Raw genomic sequence first — 24,130 nt, forward strand, 5'->3', positions numbered from 1 at the left:
TGTTTTGTCTCTCTTTTTATCTTTCGTCCTACCTCCTTTTGAAGAGAATGGGCTGTCTTTCTGGCTGCCTGATGTCCTCCACCAGCGTCCAGAGGTTGTTTCGTGGCAGTTGCTCAGCATTCAAATGATCTTTTGATGAATTTGTGGGGGAGAAAGTGGTCTCCCCGTCCTAATCCTCCACCATTTCGGGACCACCCTCAATAAGTATTATTTTCAAAGCAGCTTTTAATTTACAGAACAAATAAGCAGATAGCACAGGGAGTACCCATATCTGCCCACCGAGCCTCTGTAGACTGTTACCCCTATTATTCATGTCTTACATGAATGGTACATGACTTACATGTCTTAGAATGGTATATTTGTCACAATTAATAAACCAATGATACATTATTATTAACTAAGTTCCATATGTTATTCAGACTTTCCTAAATTTTACCTAATGGCTTTTTTCTGTTCTAGAATCCCATCCAAGATACATGTTACATTTAGTCTGTCTGTCTCCTCTAGACTGAGACAGTTTCTCAGATTTTCTACGTTTTCATGACCTTGACTCTTTGATGAGTGCTTGTCAGGTATTTTGTACAATGTCCCTCTATTGGGCCTTTTCTGATTTTTTTTTGTAATTATACTGAGGCTTTGGATTTAGGGGAAAATACTATAGAGATAAAACACTATTTGCATTAAATTATATCAGTTTATATCCATGTGATTTATAGCTGTTGATGTTGACTTTGATAACCTAACCAAAGTAGTGCTTGTCAGGTTTCTTCACTGCACTTTTTTTGCCCCACTCTTCCATAATGTCTTTGTGGAGGGGTGAGGGGGCGTGGGTGGAGGAAATCACTACATATAGCATCTAAGGTTATAGATATTTCTCCTGGCAATCTTGATTCCAGCTTGTGCTTCTTCCAGTCCAGCTTTTCTCATGATGTACTCTGCATGTAAGTTAAATAAGCAGGGTGGCAATATACAGCCTTGACATACTCCTTTTCCTATTTGGAACCAGTCTGTTGTTCCATTTCAAGCTCTAACAATTGCTTCCTGACCTGCATACAGGTTTCCCAAAAGGCAGGTCAGGTGTTCTGGTATGCCCATCTCTTTCAGAATTTTCCACAGTTTATTGTGGTCCACACAGTCAAAGGCTTTGGCATAGTTAATAAAGCAGTAGATGTTTTTCTGGAACTCTCTTGCTTTTCTGATGATCCAGCAGATGCTGGAAATTTGATCTCTGGTTCCTCTGCCTTTTCTAAAACCAGCTTGAACATCTGGAAGTTCACGGTTCACATAATGCTGAAGCCTGGCTTGGAGAATTTTGAGCATTACTTTACTAGCGTGTGAGATGAGTGCAATTGTGTGGTAGTTTGAGCATTCTTTGGCATTGCCTTTCTTTGGGATTGGAATGAAAACTGACTTTTCCAGTTCTGTGGCCACTGCTGAGTGTTCCAAATTTGCTGGCATGTTGAGTGCAGCACTTTCACAGCATCATCTTTCAGGATTTGAAATAGCTCAACTGAAATTCCATCACCTCCACTAGCTTTGTTCATGGTGATGCTTCCTAAGGCCCACTTGACTTTGCATTCCAGGAAGTCTGGCTCTAGGTGAGTGATCACACCATCATGATTATCTTGGTCATGAAGATCTTTTTTGTATAGTTATCCTGTGTATTCTTGCCACCTCTTCTTAATATCTTCTGCTTCTCTTAGGTCCATACAATTTCTGTCCTTTATCGAGCCCATCTTTGCATGAAACATTCCCTTGGTATCTCTAATTTTCTTGAAGAGATCTCTAGTCTTTCCCATTCTATTGTTTTCCTCTATTTCTTTGCACTGATCACTGAGGAAGGCTTTCTTATCTCTTCCTGCCATTCTTTGACACTCTGCATTCAGTTGTGTATATCTTTCCTTTTCTCCTTTGCTTTTCACTTCTCTTCTTTCATAGCTATTGGTAAGGCCTCCCCAGACAGCCATTTTTCTTTTTTGCATTTCTTTTCCTTGGAGATGGTCTTGATCCCTGCCTCCTGTACAAACCTCCATTCATATTTGATCAGACACTCTTGTCTATCAGATCTAGTCCCTTAAATCTATTTCTCACTTCCACTGTATAGTCATAAGGGACTTGATTTAGGTCATACCTGAATGGTCTAGTGGTTTTCCCTACTTTCTTCAATTTAAGTCTGAATTTGGCAATAAGGAGTTCATGATCTGAGCCACACTCTGCTCCCAGTATTGTTTTTGCTGACTGTATAGAGATTCTCCATCTTTGGCTGCAAAGAATATAATCAATCTGACTTCAGTGTTGGCCATCTGCTGATATCCATGTGTAGAGTCTTCTCTTGTGTTGTTGGAAGAGGGTTTTTTGCTATGACCAGTGCATTCTCTTGGCAGAACTCTATTAGCCTTTGTCCTGCTTCATTCTGTACTCCAAGGCCAAATTTGCCTGTTACTCCAGGTGTTTAACTTCCTACTTTTGCATTCTAGTCTCCTATAATGAAAAGGACATCTTTTGGGGTTTTAGTTCTAAAAGGTCTTGTAGGTCTTCATAGAACCATTCAACTTCAGCTTCTTCAGCATTGCTGGTCGGGGCATAGACCTGGATTACTGTGTTGAATGGTTTGCCTTGGAAATGAACAGAGATTATTCTGTTGTTTTTGGGATTGCATTCAAGTACTGCATTTTGGACTTTTTTGTAGAATATGATAGCTACTCCTTTTCTTCTAAGGAATTCTTGTCCACAGTAGTAGATATAATTGTCTTCTGAGTTAAATTCACCCATTCCAGTCCATTTTAGTTCGCTAATTCCTACAATGTCGACTTTCACTTTTGCCATCTCCAGTTTGACCACTTCCAATTTGCCTTGATTCATGGACTTAACATTCCAGGTTCCTATGCAATATTGCTCTTTACAGCGTTGGACCTTGCTTCTATCACCGGTCACATCCACAACTGGATATTGTTTTTGCTTTGGCTCCATCTCTTCATTCATTCTGGAATTATTTCTCCACTGATCCCCAGTAGCATATTGGGCCCTTACTGACCTGGGGAGTTCATCTTTCAGTGTCCTATCTTTTTGCCTTTTCATTCTGTTCTTGGGGTTCTCAAGGCAAGAATACTGAAGTGGTTTGCCTTTCCCTTCTCCAGTGGACCACATTTTACTACCTTGCTATAATCACTTATTAGTTTCAGGATTTTTGTTGTTGTTGTTTTTGTTCTTTGGGATTTCCTAAATAGAAATGTTCATATGTCATCTTCAAATGAAGACAGCATTTTTCTTTTCCTTCCCAATCTGTGTACCTTTTATTTCCTTTTTTGTTTGTTTGTCTTTTTACTAGCTAGTACTTCTAGTAGGGTGTCAAAAAGAGTTCCTTTAATTAAGCATAGTTTATAAAATTACATTTAGTTTCTTAGCATATCAATTGTATTTCCTTTTTTAATATTTTAGTTGTTTTTCTATAGTTTGCAATATGCCTTTATAAGTAACCACAACCAATGAACACAGTTATGCTTCCTGAGAATTGAAAGTCACTCATTCGTGTCCAGCTCTTTGCTATCCCATGGACTATAGCCTTCCAGGTTCCTCTGTCCATGGAATTCTCCAGACCAGAATATTGGAGGGGGTGGCCATTCCCTTCTCCAGGGGATCTTCCTAACTCAGGGATCGAACCCAGGTCTCCCGCATTGCAGGTGGATTCTTTACCATCTTGAGCCACCAGGGAATGCCTCCTGGGTAGTGCACTCACCATATAATAGAGCACTCTCACTTCCTCCCTCCAGCCCCTTTTACCACTGCTTTCATTTACTTCACTTATCTACAGGATATATTTTACTTTTATGCAGTCTTTCAATGCTCTTCCATTCTTTTTGTAGATCCAAGTTTCTGACCTATATTATTTTCTTTCTTTTTGAAGATGTCTCTTAACATTTCTAGCAAGGCAGGCCTAGTGGCTGAGATGGAAAAGAATCTGCCTATGGTGCAGGAGATCTGGGTTTGATCCCTGGGTCTGGAAGGTCTCCTGGAGAAGAGAATGGTTATCCATTCCATATTTTTGCCTGGGAAATCCCATGTACATAGCAGCCTGGCAGACTTCAGTCCATGGTGTTGCAGAGTCAGACACAACTGAGCGGCTAAGCACATTTGAGAGCACAAGCCTACTGGTGGCAGTTTCACTCAGTGTTTATCTAAGAAAATCTTTATATACCCTTCACTTTTGAATAACAAGTTTGATGTATACAGAACACTAGGTGGGACCTTTTCTTTCAACAATTTGTATGTTTTATTCATTCTCTACTTCCTTGCATGGTTTTGAGGTTTTTGATAAGAACCCTGATATAATTCTTAGCATTATTCCTTTACAGATAAGCTTGTAAACCCTTTGTAGCTTCTTTCAAGATCATCTCTTTGTCTTAGATATTCTCCAGTTTTAATATGATATGCTTACATTTAGATTTTTGGTATTTATCTTGCTTGCTATTTTCAGACCTCTGAATCTGGTTCAGTGTCTCTCATTAATTTTAGAAAATTCTTGGCTATTATCACTTTAATAATTTTCTCTATTTTCTCTATCATATATTCTAATTACGCATAAGTTATACCTTTTTCAATTGTCCTATAATTCTTGGACATTCTTGGGTGCTATTATTTCCATTCATTTTTAATTCTGCATTTAAGTTTATAAAGTTTCTACATATATAACTTCAGTTTTACCGATTATTTTCTTATCTGTGTCCAGGCTACTGGTGAGATTATCAAAAGTATTCTTCATTTCTGTTTCAGTGTTGTTGTTTTTTCTTTTCTATCATTTCCTTTTGAGTCCTCCTTAGAGCTTCCATCTCTGTTCATATTACTCATACATTCTTACATACTGTCTACTTTTTACATCAGAGCTCTTAATGTCATTCAGTTCAGTTCAGTTGCTCAGTTGTGTCCAACTCTTTGTGACACCATGGACTGCAGCATGGAAATTAACATCATTAATCATAGTTATTTAAAATTCCCTACTGAATTATTCTAAGTTCTGTCATATGTGACTTTAGTTCTTGCTTTGTCTCTCCAGACTACCTTGCTTCTTACCTTTTAGCATATCTTGTAAGTTTTTTGCTAAAGTCAGATGTGATATATCAGGCAACGGGAATTAAGACAAAGTGGTCTTTACTGTGCGGTTTTATGTTAACCTGCCTAAGAACTGAGTTATGTGTAATATTTTCTGTAGCTATGCATACCAGATGCTTCAGTTTCCTCTCGTGTTCTTGTTAGCTTCTTCCACTATTGGATTTTCCTAAGAACTCCTTCTTAAACAAAGTCTGTGTCCCATAGCTCCTTCTGTCATAATTCACTGTTATTTTTGTGGAGTCCTTGTTGATGTGGTGGTAAGTTGTGTGTAGGTAGAGGGAGGCATTCTACAATATTGTTATTAAATGTCAGTCTGTTAATGGGCCTGAGTCCCTGGGTTGTGACCTTCGGAAGTATTTTTCTTAGGCTTTTTTTTTTTTTCTTCCTTTAGGTGACACTTGAAGATTAAAGGGGCCTTATAGCCCTCTTCCCAAGTCAAATAAAGCTCCAATACCCTTGAAGAGTAAGTCTTTTTTTATGGAGAATGTCCTGAAAGTACTTCAAAAGGGTAGCTTTCCCCACTTGACCAAAACAAGAGGGCTTTTCCCTAGGATCATTACCATGGAAATTTGGTGAGCTTCCTCAAGTTCAAACTCATGAGAGTGTGAGAGTCCCCTTAAGACTGTGCACTGAAAGTTTCTTACTCTCAAGTTAATTCACACTCAGTTTCCAGCAATTCATTCCTACCAATTTGTGACTCTAGTGTCTTCTGCTCCAGGTAAGTTGATCTTGACTGAGATTCTCTGTAATGTTCCTCTGTCTCTCCAGACTTTCAAATGGTGATTTGCCCTGGGGCCTCTGTTCTCTGATGCAGCTAAGAAAGCTCATTGATTTGTCAGTTTATTTAGCTTTTTTGTCGTTGTTGTAAGGATGAGATCGTTTGGAAAAGATTGCCAATCACATTACACGTTGGAGCTGAAATTGGAACTCCACACCCTACACTTTTAGAGCTCTCATTATTTAATTCCTTTGGAATCTTTATTGTGCATTTCTAATTCTATTTCACGAAGTTGCTGATTTGGTGAGGGTGACCCTGTAATTAACTTGTAAGATCCCTTTTAACTTCATGATTCTAATATTAAATTATGTACTATAAATCTACTAAACTTTTATTACAAATGAGAATGGTAAATTTCAAAAAGTTAACCCTAGAGAAGACGCTAGAATCTGTAGGATACTATGGATTCATTGTCCACCAGTCTTGGCTCTGCATACTCTCAAGGTGTATTTTTGGTCTATAATTTCCTTTCAAAACAATGTGAGTTAGTAAAATTGCATATCTAGTGCACTTTGTATTAATATTTTATGTTGTTGAAAAAATCTACATGATCCAATATCAAACACAGTCATGGTCCCCTTCTTTGGAGACTTTGCCAACTTATAATTAATGAGAAAACCATTTTAAGGTACTAAAATTTACTTTTTGCTAAAGTAAAAAAGACTATGAATTAAAATATAAAATACTCTTTTTTTTCAATTGAATATATCTCCATTTTATATATTCAGGAGTCTGACTTCATTTCACTGTCTTTTAAACAATAAGTACTTTCTAAAAACCCAAGTGGCTATTTATTTAGTCTGTAACTAGGAAAATTGCTGAAATGATAAACATTCATGTTGGTAATGTGTACAGTATATAGAGAGAACATCAAAAAATGTATGTAAGAACATGCAAACTAAGCCAGCAGTAGGTCTTTGGAAAGGAGAATGTTGATTTGGGGCCTCTGATCTGTATGCTACCCCATTTCTCTACTGACAAGATGTTCATTTTTAGGCACCTAAAAGTCTGAACTATTAAAAAGCTCTACTTCAGAATCAATGTTGGTTTTGTTCCCAACTCCTTCACAGACAGACTTTCTTTGAAATCAATTCCTCTTTGGGGCTAATTGTTTAAAAGCCATGACATCATTTCCAGGTTAAATACATGCCTGTACTATTCTCAGAGTTAAAAGGAGAGGGGGAAGAAAAAAGAGTCTTTGAATACTATGTTCAACATACTGAAAAATGTCTAGAATACTAAAGCAATTCCACAGGCAAATGTTTGGTGTGACAGATGCATAATAACATAGGCTGAAGGGTCTGAGAAAAGCATCCTGTAGCTCCTTTCACAAGAGTACTGAGTATCATCTATAATTCATGCAAGTGTATTGAAACTTTCTGCTGCCATCCAAGAAAGATGGTTTTCAAAGCTACAGAGTGCAATAATCCAATATTCCTTGTAGAGAGTTCCATACATCTCATACAGATTTTACACTGGAGATCATTTCCATGCTGAAATTCTCAGGAACACAATGTTATATTTTCAGAAAACACAGATTTATGCTATGTGTTATATCTGGAGGTTTGGAGTGTAGCCATTAGATCATCAAGTTGAGGATATATTTCTAGTTAGCTTCCTCAACATTGCAGAGGTCACTACAAAACAAACAGGTGTCCAAATGCTTTGAGAACTTCATTTTTTGTGTTCAATATATTTTTCAATTAGAAAATAAGTTTTACAATTAGAATATACTCCTGGTGAAAGGCAAAATAACCCAAGAGTATAATTCAATCATTTCTTTTACAGAATGAGACTTAAGAAATGAGACCAACTTCTGTTGAATTATGTTGCAGACCCAAAATGGTGAGCTTCACAAAATGGCTTATTTGCTACTTTCAGAAAACAGTAGTGCTATAGTCAACCAGAAACAGGTAGTCATTATAAGTTCTGAGTAACACTACAAAGCATTAGATTATATCATCAAAAAAGCAAAGTAATTTTCAACAGACCAGTCAGTGTATGCAATATAATTTATAATCAGACTCCAATTAGGGAAATTCTCTATCCACAGTAATCTTCCAGTTGCCACCACCCCCTCCAATACTTCTCTCCTCTCATTGCACTGCGCTTCACTGCCCTAGAATTTTGGACTACCCAATATAGTATGCAACTTCTTCCCTAGGACTGTGCCAGTCACTAGATGCCCATTGTAGAGCTGAGGTATCATTACAACTAGGACTGTACCACCACAAAGTAGACATGAAAGAATATTTGTTGAACAATTAACAATTATCAGTAAACAAATAAGCAAACAAATAAACAGATGAACTGATAATTAGTAAATAAATACGTTTTCTTCTGACTGGCTTGCTTTTCCCACTTTTTATTTCAAGGCTAGAGAAGTTTTTTTGAACAGTGATTTCATTATAGAATAGATTTAGATTTATGAAAAAGGTACTAAGATAGTATAAAGTTCTGATATATCACATATCCCTCTCCTATTATTAACATCTTACATCAGTATGGTATGTTTGTCACAATTAATGAACCAATATTGATGTGTTATAACTAGCCAAATTCCATACTTTATTCAGATTTCAGTTGTCACCTAATATTCTTTTTCTATTCTAGGATTCCACTTCAGGTACCATATGTACTTGTCACATCTAAAGATTCTAAAGAGTTAGGTTCTTCTTGGCTGGGACAATTTCTCAGCTGAGCTTATAATGATCTCGAGTGTTTTGAGGAGTACTGGTCAAGTGTGTTAGAGAAGGCAATGGCAACCCACTCCAGTACTCTTGCCTAGAAAATCCTATGGACAGAGGAGCCTGGTAGGCTGCAGTCCATGGGGTCGTGAAGAGTCGGACACGACTGAGCGACTTCACTTTCACTTTTCACTTTCATGCATTGGAGAAGGAAATGGCAACCCACTCCAGTGTTCTTGCCTGGAGAATCCCAGGGATGGCAGAGCCTGGTGGGCTGCCATCTATGGGGTCAAGCAGAGTCGGACATGACTGAAGTGACTTAGCAAATTCAAGTATGTTGTAGATTGTCCCTCTATTAAGCTTCATCTGGTATATTTCTCATGATTAGACTGGAACTAGCTACAAGGTTTTTGGAAGAAAGACCATAGAGGAAAAATGCCATTCTCATCATATCATATCAAGGGTACATGCTATCAGCTAGACTTATTACTTATCATTTGACCTGGTTCACTTGGCTGAGATAGTGCTTGTCAGGTTTCTCCACCATGTTATTGTGTTACTCTCCCCCTTAATACCATCCTCTTTGGAAGCAAGTTACTGTGAACATCTCACATTTAAGGGGTGGGGAGTTATGCTCCACTTCCTAGAAGCAGAGTGTCTATATAAAGTATTTGTAGTTTTCTGCAGAGGAGATTTGTATATTTCTCCAGTTATTTTATTTAATTATTTATTTATATCAGTACAGACACACTGATATTTATTTTACACTTTGGATTGTAATCCAATTTTACTTTATTTTATTCCTCAAATAGTTTCACTTTTAGGAGCTCTTTCATTTCACTTCCGTGTCCCTTTGACACACCCCATCACTGTGGGTTTTTTCCTTTCATTTTTCAGAGCACTTAATTTCCTGATTCCACACAAAGGTCCAGGCTAAATCTTGTTTATTTTCTATTCCAGTCCTAGAATTAGACATTTTCCCCAGAAACCCTGGTTCCTTTTTTGAAGAATGGCATTAGAAACCAAGGCCTTGGCACAGGGTTCTATAGGGGTTTTTTTCCTGTTGTTCTTAGTTTCCATGTTTGTCCACAGGATATTGGTAATGTTTTCTCTGGTGGTTCCCATATGTAACTTTTGACAAATTACCTGGAAAATAGGTATAATAATTTGTGTATTTTAAATGGAGTAACTAGCACAGTGTCATGAATAAAAGCAAAAGCAACAGTAGCTCTAAGTGATAATTACAATGTAATAGAAATGAAGCAAATGATAATTTGCTCCCCAAAGCCAATTTCAATTCTCTAGAGGTTGTGTTTTTGTTTTGAGCTATTCTTATTGTCTGTTTGAGCTTCCCTTGTGGCTCAGCTGGTAAAGAATCCACCTGCAATGCAGGAGACCTCAGTTCAATCCCTGGGTTGGGAGGATTCCCTGGAGAAAGGAAAGGCTACCCACTCCAGTATTCTGGCCTGGAGAATTCCATGGACTGTATAGTCCAGTTCAGTTCAGTTCAGTCACTCAGTTGTGTCCGACTCTTAGTAACACCATGGACTGCACCACGCCAGGCTCCATCACCAACTCCCAGACCTTACTCAAACTCAGGTCCATAGAGTCAGTGATGCATCCAGTCATCTCATCCTCTGTCATCCCCTTCTCCTCCCTTCTTCAATCTTTCCCAGCATCAGGGTCTTTTCCTATGAGTCAGTTCTTTGCATCAGGTGGCCAAAGTATTGGAGCTTCAGTTTCAGCATCAGTCCTTTCAATGAACATTCAGGACTGATTTCCTTTAGAATGGACTGGTTGGATCTCCTTGGAGTCCAAGGGACTCTCAAGAGTCTTCTCCAGCACCACAGTTCAAAAACATCAATTCTTCACTGCTCAGCTTTCTTTACAGTCCAACTCTCACATCCATACATGACTACTGGAAAAACTATATCTTTGACTGGGTGGACTTTTGTTGACAAAGTAATGTCTCTGCTTTTTAATATGCTGTCTAGTTTGGTTCTCTCTTATCGTGGCTCAGATGGTAAAAGCATCTGCCTACAATGCAGAAGACCCGGGTTTGATCCCTGGGTAGGGAAGATCCCCTGGAGAAGGAAATGGCAACCCACTCCGGTACTCTTGCCTTGAAAATCCCATGGATGGAGGTGCCCGGTAGGCTAAAGTCCATGGGGTCACAAAGAGTTGGACATGACTGAGCAACTTCACTTTCAGTTTCTAGTTTGGTCAGAGCTTTTCTTCAAAGGAGCAAGTGTCTTTAATTTTATGGCTTCAGTCACCATCTGCAGTGATATTGGAGCCCAAGAAAATAAAATCTCTCACTGTTTCCATTATTTCCCCATTTATTTGCCATGAAGTGATGGGACCAGATGTCATGATCTTAGTTTTCTGAATGTGGAGTTTTAAGCCAACTTTTTCACTCTCCTCTTTCACTTTCATCAAGAGGCTCTTTAGTTCTTCACTTTCACCATAAGTGTGGTGTCATCTGCGTATCAGAGGTTATTGATATTTCTCCTGGCAATCTTGATTCTAGCTTGTGTTTCATCCAGCCTGGCATTTCTCATGATGTACACTGCATGTAAGTTAAACAAACAGGGTAATAATATACAGCCTTGACATACTTCTTTCCCAATTTGGAACCAATCAATTGTTCTATTTCCAGTTCTAACTGTTGCTTCCTGACCTGCATACAGATTTCTCAAGAGGAAGGTCAGTGTTCTGGTATGCCCATCTCTTTCAGAATTTTCCACAGTTTATTGTGATCCACACAGTCAAAGGCTTTGGCATAGTCAATAAAGCAGAAGTAGATGTTCTTCTAGAACTCTCTTGCTTTTCTGATGATCCAACAGATGTTGGCAATTTGATCTCTGGTTCCTCTTCCTTTTCTAAAACCAGCTTGAACATCTGGAAGTTCACGGTTCACATAATGCTGAAGCCTGGCTTGGAGAATTTTGAGCATTACTTTACTAGTGTGTGAGATGAGTGCAATTGTGTGGTAGTTTGAGTATTCTTTGGCATTGCCTTTCTTTGGGATTGGAATGAAAACTGACTTTTCCAGTCCTGTGGCCCCTGCTGAGTTTTCCAAATTTGCTGGCATGTTGAGTGCAGCACTTTCACAGCATCATCTTTCAGGATTTGAAATAGCTCAACTGAAATTCCATCACCTCCACTAGCTTTGTTCATGGTGATGCTTCCTAAGGCCCACTTGACTTCACATTCTAGGATGTCTGGCTCTAGGTGAGTGATCATACCATTTTGATTATCTGGGTCGTGAAGATTTTTTGTTTTGTTTTGTAAAGTTATCCTGTGTATTCTTGCCACCTCTTCTTAATATCTTCTGCTTCTCTTAGGTCCATACAATTTCTGTCCTTTATTGAGCCCATCTTTGCATGAAATGTTCCCTTAGTATCTCTAATTTTCTTGAAAAAAATCTCTAGTCTTTCCCATTCTGTTGTTTTCCTCTATTTCTTTGCCTTGATCCTTGACTTTCTTATCTCTCCTAGCTAGTCTTTGAAACTCTACATTCAGTTGTGTATATCTTTCCTTTTCTCCTTTGCCTGTAGCTTCTCTTCTTTTCTCAACTATTTATATAGCCTCCTCAGACAACCTTTTTGCCTTTTTGCAATTCTTCTTCTTTGGGATGGTCTTGATCCATGCCTCCTGTACAATGTCACAAACCTCTGTCCATAGTTCTTCAGGCACTCTGTCTATCAGATCTAATCCCTTAAATCTATTTGCCACTTCCACTGTTTAATCATAAGGGATTTGATTTAGGTCGTACCTGAATATTCATTGGAAGGACTAGTGCTGAAGCTGAAACTCCAATACTTTGACCACCTGATGTGAAGAACTGACTCATTTGAAAAGACCCTGATGCTGGGAATGATTAAAGAGTAAGAGAAGGGGATGACAGAGGATGCAATGTTTAGATGACATCACTGACTCAGTGGACATGAGTTTGAGCAAGCTCTGGGAGTTTGTGATGGACAGGGAAGCCTGGAATACTGTAGTCCATGGGGTCACAAGAGTCAGACACAACTGAGTGAACTGAACTGAACTGATCTGAATGGTCTAGTGGTTTTTCCTACTTTCTTCAATTTAAGTCTGAATTCATCAATAAGGAGTTCATGATCTGAGCCACATCAACTCCTGGTCTTATTTTTGCTGACTGTATAGAGTTTCTCCATCTTTTGCTGCAAAAAATATAATCAATTTAATTTCAAGTTTGACCATCTGGTGACGTACATGTGTAGAGTCTTCTCTTGTGTTGTTGGAAGAGAGTGTTTGCTAAGACCAGTGCATTCTTTTGGCAAAACTCTATTAGCCTTTGCCCTGCTTCATTGTGTACTCCAAGGCCAAATTTGCCTGTTACTCCAGTTACTGTATAGTCCATGGGGTCACAGAGTCAGACAGAACTGAGAGACGTTCACTTTCACTTTATCATCTGTTTGAACAAGTGGGAAATTAGAGATTCCCGTTCTAGCTCTACTTGTTAAAACGGATTTAATCAAGTCACCCAGTGTATCCTTTTCTATAATGGGTATAATAGTGAAAGTTGCCTAGTCATGTCCAACTCTTTGCAACCCCATGGACAATACAGTCCATGGAATTCTCCAGGCCAGAATACAGGTATGGGTAGCCTTTCCCTTCCAGGGGATCTTGCCAACCCAGGGATTGAACCCAGGTCTCCTGTATTGCAGGTTGATTCTTTACCAGCTGAGTCACAAGGGAAATCCAAGAATACTGGAGTGGGTAGCCTATCCCTTCTCTAGAGGATCTTCCTGGCCCAGGAATTGAACTGGGGCCTTCTCCATAGCAGGCAGATTTTTTAACAACTGAGATATCAGGGGAGCCTGAGTATAATATGGATTGGCTCAATATAATGCCACAGGATTAGTCTGTATGTAAAACTGGTGCAAATCAATTTTTCTACAAATATATACTGGTGATGTTATTATGATTTTTGTCAGTATCATTAACCTCTCACCCTTTTATTGCTATTTTACCATTTGACTTTTTTCTCTCATTTCCCTGGTGGCTCAGATGGTAAAGAATCTGCCTGCAATGCAGAAGACCTGGGTTCTATCGCTGGGTGGGGAAGATCCCCTGGAGGGGGAAATGGAAACCCATTCCAGTATTCTTGCCTGGAGAATCCCATGGACAGAGCCTGGAGGACCACAGTCCATAGGGTCACAAAGAGTCAGACACATCTGAGCAACTAACACTTTCAGTTTGCCCAAAATTATTTACCATACTATCTTGAATTCTTCCCTTAATTATAAATTTAAATGATACTGTTTTTAAAACCAGTATCCAAATTCAGATGTGACAATTGCTTTCAAATTCTATTGCAGCAAATACACATTAGATGCTTAAAATTTAGCTAACATTTTCCTAACTTGTCCACAGGTAGTATTTTAAGGTAATGAGCCCTCTTGGTTCTTCTTTTAGGAACTTAAACCAAATGTACTAAGTCCACTGATTTATGCCATAATGAATGTACAAAGATAGATGTTTGGCACAGCAAGATATGACAAAAAAGTGTAGCATCTCAAAAATGTCCTTATATCCAATTATTGATGCAAAGCAGTTGACTACTGTCCTAAAAGGCAGGGCCATCAACTGTCTAGACATGATCAGATATTAAAGTTGATGGGTTTTGCAATCTGATCATCTTGTTTTCCTTTTACCAAAGTAAAGGCCAGGAGTTTCATGACATCTGATAGACTAACTGCTGTATCAGTACACCCACAGGAGTGAACTTGGCCTCCTAAGCCTGTGTCAACCTAAAGAGATTGATGCTATTTTTATCAGTCTGTTTGTTGGGAAGGATGGATAAGGCAGGATAAGTATTTATCTCTTAATCCTTTGAGCTTCTCTTCCTTCAAGATACTAGTCATATCCCATGCAAAAATACTCTAATTGATCTTAAGACCTGATGGAAACATGTTGAGGAGGAGAACTGAACTAGGCTTCCATGCTTATGTGTTAAAAGTCACTGCCCCCTCACTGATTTATTTTCATGGACAACAATTTAACTATTTGTAGGCAGCATTACTATAAAGTACTTCCAGATGTTCAAGCTGGATTTAGAAAAGGTAGAGGAACCAGAGACCAAATCATCAAAGAGAGATCATACAAAAAGCAAGAGAATTCCAGAAAAAAATCTACTTCTGCTTCATTGACTACACCAAAGCCTTTGATTGTGTGGATCACAGTAAACTGTGGGAAATTCTTAAAGAGATGGGAATACCAGACCACCTTACCTGCCTCCTGAGAAATCTGTATGCAGGTCAAGAAGCAACAGTTAGAACCAGACATGGAACAACAGACTGGTTCCAAATCAAGAAAGGAGTACGTCAAGGCTGTATGATGTCACCCTACTTTTTAAAATTTCTATGCAGAGTACATCACACGAAATGCCAGGCTGGATGAAGCACAAGCTGGAATCAAGATTGCCAGGAGAAATATCAATAACCTCAGATATACAGATGACACCACCCTTGTGACAGAAAGTGAAGAGGAACTAAAGAGCCTCTTGATGAAGGTGAAAGAGGAGAGTGAAAAAGCTGGCTTAAAATGAAACATTCAGAAAATTAAGATCATGGCATCTGTTCCCATCACTTCATGGTAAATAGATGGGGAAACAGTAGAAACAGTGACAGATTTTATTTTCTTGGGCTTGGTAATCACTGCAGACAGTGACTGCACCCCTGAAATTAAAAGACACTTGCTCCTTGGAAAAAACGCTATGACCAACCTAGACAGCATATTAAAAAGCAGACACATTACTTTGCCGACAAAGGTCCATCTCGTCAAAGCTATGGTTTTTCCAGCAGTCATGTATGGATGTGAGAGATGGACTATAAAGAAAGCTGAGCACCGAAGAACTGATGGTTTTGAATTGTGGTGTTGGAGAAGACTCACAGTCCATTCTAATGGAAATCAGTCCTGAATATTCATTGGAAGGACTGATGCTCAAGCGGAAGCTCCAATACTTTGGTCAACTGATACGAACAGCCAGCTCATTAGAAAAGACCCTAATGCTGGGAAAGATTGAAGGCAGGAGGAGAAGGGGATGACAGGGAATGGGATGGCTGGATGGTAGCACCGACTCGATGGACATGAGTTTGAATAAGCTCTGGGAGATGGTGATGGACAGGGAAGCCTGGTGTACTGCAGTCCATGGGGTCACAAAGAGTCAGACATGACTGAGCGACTGAACGGAACAGAGCTGAACTGATGCAGTGACCAATGTTTTTATTATTTACATAAAATCTATTTGCAAGTCATCAAAATGGTTAATAAAATATTTCTTATGCATATCTGATCTCTTGATCCTTTAGTATATCTGATTTCTAGAGTCAAGTATATTAAAAATCCTAAGGCAGATGTGTTCTTATCAATTGATGCATGTTTATTTCTATTTTAACTAGTTTGTCATTTTCTATTTTTTACTAGTTTCCTACCTACCTATTTTTTTAATTTATTTATTTTAATGGGAGGCTAATTACTGTACAATATGTAGTGGTTTTGCCATACACTGACATGAGTCAGCCATGGGTGTACATGTGTTCCCCATCCTGAGCCCCCTTCCCACCTCCCTCCCCATCCCATCCCCCTGGGCCATCCCAGTGCACCAGCCCTGAGCACCCTGTCTCATGCGTCGAACCTGGACTGGCGATCTGTTTCACATATCCTAGCTACCTATTTTTTTAATTTACACATGACTCTTCTACCAGGGTACACTTCAAAGGTGACTTAATGATGAGGCCATATAGAAAGAAAAGGGCTTAAAAATCCACATTTCAATGTTTTACCTGGAGGTGAGTGTAGCTTTCAGAAGAGAGTGGAAAAGACATTTTCTCCCACTGATGCTAAGTGTTTTGTTTGATTTAGATCTTGCTGTTAATGGCATGGAAGAAAGAAAGAATTTATGGAGTTAGGAAATTCCCTGAAGAATCTGAAAGCCTAGAAGTCCCACCACTTGCTTTTTCATGACTGAAATCAGTGATGCATTGGTTTCTTTTTCCAGGCTTCTAAAAGATCATTAAGAACCAACCGGAGGATCATCAGAGTCTGGTGCACAGGGGAGCAACATTTGACAATGCAGTGCATACTACGGCAACCTCCTTTGAAAGACAAATAGAGAAAGTCAAATTGAGAGGATAGAAAGTGCAGGGAGGGACTTCCCTGATGGTCTGGTGGTAAAGACTCCCAATGCAGAGAGTGTGGGTTCAATCACTGGGCAGAGAAGTAACATGCCTCATGGCGAGTGTTACTTATCAAGTACTTCTATACACTATGCTAGTTTGATTGTAATGAAATATTTTTTTAGAAAAAGAAAATCTAGGAATTCAACCATGCAGCACATTTCAAGTTAAATATCCCTTCCCCTCTAACCAGCCTATTTTAGCAGGGAAGGGGGCATGACCTGTGATTCTGTCTGCTTACCTGATGAACTTGTAGTTCATAACAAGGGCCTATGTGGTAGAGTCAGAAAAATTCTTCACTGTTCAAATAAGCCATAACTTCCGGGCTTTCCTCTTCATGGAACAGCAAGTGTACAACTGTTTTGGGGTCCAGATTAAGCATCTCAGCTAAGCTATGTTCTTTTTTTAAAAAACCCACAGTTTTAAGGGAGGGAGTGCTAATTCAAAAACACAATTAAAAATGTATTGACGTACCTACATTTCCTCAAAACAAATTCACATTTGGAATATGTGAAGAACTCCTTAAAATCAATGAGAAAAAGAGAGCTAACCCAATAGATAAATAAGCAAAAGACGTGGACACTTCATCAGAAAGGATATCAATAAACATAAATAAAAAGTTATCAACCTCATGAGTCATATGGAAAATGTAAATTAAAAGCACAATGCAGTATTGCACTATTCCTAGCAGAATAATGAAAATGAGTAAGATGGAAATATATCAGTGCTGAAGAGAAAGTGGGTCAGTCAGAACTCTTCTACATTGCTGAAGGAAGATCCACTTAGGAAAATGATTTTGTACTATTGAATAATGCCTAACGTGTGTCCCCTGTGATTCAGGAGTTTCACTGTAAGGTACATACCCAGTAGAAATGTGGGTATATATTCACCAAAAGACATGTTCAAGAATGTTTATAGCATTATTATTCATAATAGACAAACAGTAGAAATGTCCATCAACTATAGGCTAAATAAATTGTACAGATGTGCACATCAATAATCTAAATCTACAGACAACAGCAAGGAAAAATGTCATAATAGAACACTGGATGAAAGCTGTCACATGAAAAGAGTATATAATATATGATTAAATTTCTACAAAGCTCTAAAAGAGAAAGAACTGATATATGTTGGTAAAATTCAAGATAATGTTTACCGTTGGGAAGTTGAAAGAAGGTAAGAGGTAGGGGTTTGGGAAAGCTGTACACATTGCTTTCTTGACCTGATTGTGCCTATTTTTTAAAAAGCTGGTCAACCTGTAATTATGATTTTTGAATATATGTAATCAACAGTTGGTTCTTACAGCTGGAATACCCAGGGTTAATCCTCAGCAATGGCTCCATAGATGCTCGCTCACTCTCTCTCTCTCTCTCTCTCTCTCTCTCTCTCTCTCTCTCACACACACACACACACACACATACACACACATTATCTCTCTTTCTCTCTCTCTCTCAGTAAGTCTGCCCTGTTTTCTTCACTGGTTGTTGTCTTCAACAGGGTCTCCCTGGATGCTGCCAAAATGTCCAATAGCATCCCCAGATTTACATGCTATCCAGTAGGAAGCATAACAAAAAGAAAACTCGTCCACTCTTTCTTACTGTGAAGATCAAGGAACTGAGTCTCACCAGACCAAACTGAGATGCATGTCCATCCCTATCAGTTCAGTTCAGTTCAGTCACTCAGTCGTGTCTGACTCTTTGCAACCTGTGAATTGCAGCACGCCAGGCCTCCTTGTCCATCACCAACTCCCAGAGTCCACTTAAACTCACATCCATTGAGTCAGTGATGCCATCCAGCCATCTCATCCTCTGTCGTCCCCTTCTCCTCCTGCCCATAATCCCTCCCAGCATCAGAGTCTTTTCCAATGAGTCAACTCTTCGCATGAGGTGGCCAAAGTACTGGAGTTTCAGCTTCAGCTTCATTCCTTCCAAAGAAATCCCAGGGCTGATCTCCTTTAGGATGGACTGGCTGGATCTCCTTGCAGTCCAAGGGACTCTCAAGAGTCTTCTCCAACACCACAGTTCAAAAACATCAATTCTTCAGCACTCAGCCTTCTTCACAGTCCAACTCTCACATCCATAGATGACTACTAGAAAAACCAGAGCCTTGACTAGATGGAACTTTGTTGGCAAAGTAATGTCTCTGCTTTTGAATATGCTATCTAGGTTGGTCATAACTTTCTTTCCAAGGAGTAAGCGTCTTTAGGAAGCAATATGTGCAGGTTGGTGGAACATAGTGAAAGGATAGGGCTATGTCATATGCTCATCCCATCATCTCCCATTTTTGGAGATTAACTGCACTCAGCTAGGTTGTTCTTCCTAGGGATCTCACAACATGGTTGCAGTCAGATAGATTTTGTCTGGGCTGGACTCATCTTGAAGACTGCCTCCGCATAGATCTGTGAGAAAAGACTTGGGCAGCTGGGGCTACTTCTGCATCTCCTTCTTCCTACTTAGCCTTTCCTCATGGCCTCTCTAGCAAGGTGGCTTCAAGGCAGCTGGCCATGGTGGCTTGAATGGAGAGTAAGACGCCATGAAAGATGTGCAGACATCAAACATATGGAAAGGTGCTCTACATCGTATAACAGGGAAATACAAGCCAAAACAACAATACAATAAACTACTTATCTACTAGAATGGCCAAAATCCAGAACACTAACACCACCAAATGTTGGTGAGGATGTGAAACAACAGGAACTCTCATTTACTGCTGGTGGGAATGCAAAATAATACAACCACTTTGGAAAACAGTTTAGCAGTTTCTTACAAAACTAAAACACACTCCTAATATACCATCCAGCAACTGTACTCCTTGGTATTTACCCAGATGACTTGAAAACTTCATCCATGTAAAAACTTGCACACAAATGTTTACAAAAACTTTATTCATAACTACCAAAATTTATCCCTCAGTAGGTGAGTGGATAAATAAACTGTAGTACACTCAGACAATGGAGTATTTCTCAGTGCTAATAAGAAATGAACTGTCCATTCATGTGAAAAGACATGAAGGAATCTTAAAAGCATATGATTAAGTGAAAGCAGCCAGTATGAAAATAATACACACTCTACAATTCCAGCTATACAGCATTCTGTAAAAAAACAAAATTACAGAGACAGTAAAAAGATCAGTTAGTACTAGGGCTGGAGGAGTTGAGGATGAATAGGTGGAGCACAGAGAATTTTTAGAGCAATGAAACTCCTCTGCATGATACCATAAATATGAGAGATAAATATTGTACATTTGACCAAAGCCACAGAATGCACAACATCGAGAGTGAACCCTCATGTAAACTATGAACTTCAAGAGATTATGATTTGTCATGGTAGTTTTATCAATGTAATGCAATAAGTGTACCACTTGGTGAGGGAAGTTGATCATGGGGGAGGCTATGGATGGAGCAGGGGGTATGTCGGAAACATCTGTACCTTCTGCTCAATTTTGCTATGAACCTAAAACTACTCTAGAAATATTGTCCTTCTTTTAGATTGAAAGAGAAAGAAACAGCACAAGTCACATCTTTTATGACCTAATACCAGAGTTGGCAAACTATGACCTGTGGGACAATTCTGAGTCTTCATTTAATCTTATAAATTTCCATCTAACACAGCCAAACCTGTTTGCACTGCCAATTACAACAGTAGAGCAGTATAGCTATGGCAGAGACCAGATGGGTATGGCCTGAAAAGTCAAAAATATTTACTAACTGACACTTTACAGAAAAACTTTGCTCACAGTCTCATTTCTGCAGCAAATAAGCCCCTAAGGTGAGCCCACGCTCAAGTGGAGAATTAGTTGACATGCACTAAAGAGATCATGCGGTCCCATCACTTCATGAGAAATAAATGGGGAAACAGTGGAAACAGTGTCTGACTTTATTTTTGGGGGCTCCAAAATCACTGCAGATGGTGATTGCAGCCATGAAATTAAAAGACGCTTACACCTTGGAAGGAAAGTTATGACCAACCTAGATAGCATATTCAAAAGCAGAGACATTACTTTGCTGACTAAGGTCCATCTAGTCAAGGCTCTGGTTTTTCCTGTGGTCATGTATGGATGAGAGAGTTGGACTGTGAAGAAGGCTGAGCACTGAAGAATTGATGCTTTTGAACTGTGGTGTTGGAGAAGACTCTTGAGAGTCCCTTGGACTGCAAGGAGATCCAACCAGTCCATTCTGAAGGAGATCAGCCCTGGGATTTCTTTGGAAGGAATGATGCTGAAGCTGAAACTCCAGTACTTTGGCTACCTCATGCGAAGAGTTGACTCATTGGAAAAGACTCTGTTGCTGGGAGGGATTGGGGGCAGGAGGAGAAGGGGATGACAGAGGATGAGATGGCTGGATGGCATCACTGACTCGATGGACGTGAGTCTGAGTGAACTCCGGGAGTTGTGATGGACAGGAAGGCCTGGCATGCCCAATTCATGGGGTCGCGAAGAGTTGGACATGACTGAGCGACTGAACTGAACTGAAAGAGATCAATAAAATAAACAATTCCTTTGACAGAGGAGCATGGCGTGCTACCTTCCATGGACTCACAAAGAGTCAAACATGACTGAGCAACTAAGCACACACACACAAGATCAAACCAGTCAACCCTAAAGGAAATCAACCCTGAATATTCATTGGAAGGACTGATGCTGAAGCTGAAGCTCCAATATTTTGGCCACATGATGCAAAGAGCTGACTCACTGTAAAAGACCCTGATATGGGAAAGACTGAAGGCAAAAGGAGAAGGGGGAGGCAGAGAATAAGATAGTTAGTTAGCATCACTGACTCAATGGACATGAATTTGAGCAAACTCCAGGAGACAGTGAAGGACAGGAAAGCCTGGTGTGCTGGCAGTCCATGGGATCTCAAAAAATTGGCACAAGTTAGCAACTGAACAACAACAAAACTACCACCCAGAGGTGGCACCACTTAGTACATATACATTGAGAGGACAATGAGGGTGCTATTGGTAAAGGAAGGACTCAAAGATACTGAACTGCCCTGAACAAGAACCCGCTGCGAGGTGAGACAGTATGCTTCTAATTCTCCAGGCTGGTTAACTGAGTGGAGAAGGTACAGATAGTACATTCTTTCTTCAAGCTAGTTAACACCATTGCCCACACCAGGGTGGTAAGAACAGAACTTGTTTCTCTCTGAAATTATGCCTATTGCTCAGGGGCACTTATGTTGAAGTCATTCTGACAATTTTACAATGCTCTAATTGAACTGCCTGGGCACAGAAGGATTGCTTTTTGCAAAAGAAAAATAGTTGGGAGAATTACAAAAATGGAATATCAGAAAAAGTGCAACATATTCTTGGGCTTTTGAAATGTCAGATTTCTGGGCACCAATTTATCTGGCTTTTACATTACAGCACCACAAACACTCAGAAACTCTTTTCTGCCGTTTTTCACAATAAAAATACATTTCTAAGTGCTATTTTAGCTCAATAATGATTGTACAGATCTATTTATTTTGCATTTATGTGAGTGTATGTTGGGAAAGGGGTGGTTCCCTAAGTAATACCTTGCCTTTGGCAATGTTGGGCAACAGAGGAGAATGCATTACATTAATCAGATTGGACCACTCGCTTAGTGAGAAGACTGTAATCTGAATTTTAGCATAATACAAAACATTCAAAGTCCACATGTAAAATTAAGCAGTCACTGAGTTCCTTCTATAAGAATATGTCACTGACATCATCTCTCCTGTTCCAGAGTAACTGAGGAGGCTCAAGGCCAGTATTATAGTCATGAAGACATTTCTTTTGATTGTATTATGCCCAGAGAGGCAGCTTAAAAGGTGGCTTGGAAATGAAGGGGGGTCAGTCACTGCAGGAGAATAGTAGACTCCTTTATCAGCCATACTTCTCACACCAGGAGATGCATAAATAGCATCTTAAGAGTGAAATACTGACCAGCACAATTTTATGAAACAAAGAGGGTGTATTGGCAGAAATTGTATTTTTGTCACCTACATTTCAAGTGTTGACATGAAGAGATTTTTCAAAATTACCTTTCTGCAACTAGTGCTGTATCCAGTGAGAGATGTGGGCAACATGCACCACAGGTTCTAATTCAAGGCACAATGTGAAGAAGGCCTGCCACACAGCAGGTGCTCAACAAGTACAAGTTGGGTGAAATCTGACATTTATTTAGGGCTTATCCATAGCAACCAATATGGTAAAAGGTTTACACATTTAATCTTCACAATAAATTTATTGACTGCATATTATTACTACACTTATTTTAAAGGCAAGGAAAATAGGGCTTTTTAAAGCCAACTAACTTGTTCAAGATTTCATAAATCTCATTTTGGAACCTGATTATGAACTAATAAAATCTGATTTCAGAGTTTGTAATCTTAACTACTATGTATTATAACCAATGAATGAATGGATGTATGGGTGGGTGGATGGATGGATGGTGGACTGACAGATTGAATAACAAAAATATTTTGATCGTTTAGGGGAAGGAGTAAGTACATCTGAGTAGCTAGAAAAGAAGGCTAAACAGAAGAAGTGACATTTGACCTCAGTCTTACAGACAGGTGCTTCCAGGTGGGGACAGGGAAATGGGCTTCCCAGGCTGGCAGGGAAGCATGAGCAAAGACATAGACATGCAAGTCTCCATGAATCTAGAGACTGATAGGTAGTCCTGCACAGCTAGTGCACAGGTCATCCAGGCCAATAGCCCAGAGAAGAGGCTGCTGATGGGTCTCTATGGTGTAAGAGTTGGAATTCTGGGTTGAGTTTGGGTTTTCTTCTGCAAGAAGTTGAAAACCTCCAAAGATATATATATTTAATGATGGATAACATTTACCAAGGACTTAACTATCTGAGCCATGAAGAGTTAAAATCGTCACACTTGCCTAATGTTATATAGTCTAGAACTATTTGTATCTGTATTTGGACCCAAGCAGTCCTCCATAACTACAGAGCTAAAGAGAGCAAGAGAGAGACGTGATTTTATCTGTGTTTGTGTTTAAAGAGACAGACAAAGCAGCAGTGTGGATGAGCATGAAACTTAGACAAGAGAACCCGGAGAAATGAGCTAAAGCAGGACTCCTTGGTACTATTAACATTTTGGGCTGGATAATTCTTTTGCTGTGGGAGCCTGTCTCAAATATTGTAGAATGTTTTGCAATGTCCCTGGCCTCTACCCAATAGATGCCCCATAGTATCCCCCTTCAATGTGCAACAAAAATGTCTCACCAGAGGACAGACTGTCTCTATTGAGAAAGAATGAGTTAAGGTATTTTGGGGGGATTGGAAAACAGGGGATATTTCAGAAATAAGATTAAAAGAACCAAGTAATCAAAAGGTGGAAAGTGGAAATGTGTAACATAGTCTTGGTCATAG

Source organism: Capra hircus, chromosome 22 (genome assembly GCF_001704415.2).
Source record: "Capra hircus breed San Clemente chromosome 22, ASM170441v1, whole genome shotgun sequence".
In the NCBI taxonomy this organism is placed as follows: Eukaryota; Metazoa; Chordata; class Mammalia; order Artiodactyla; family Bovidae; genus Capra; species Capra hircus.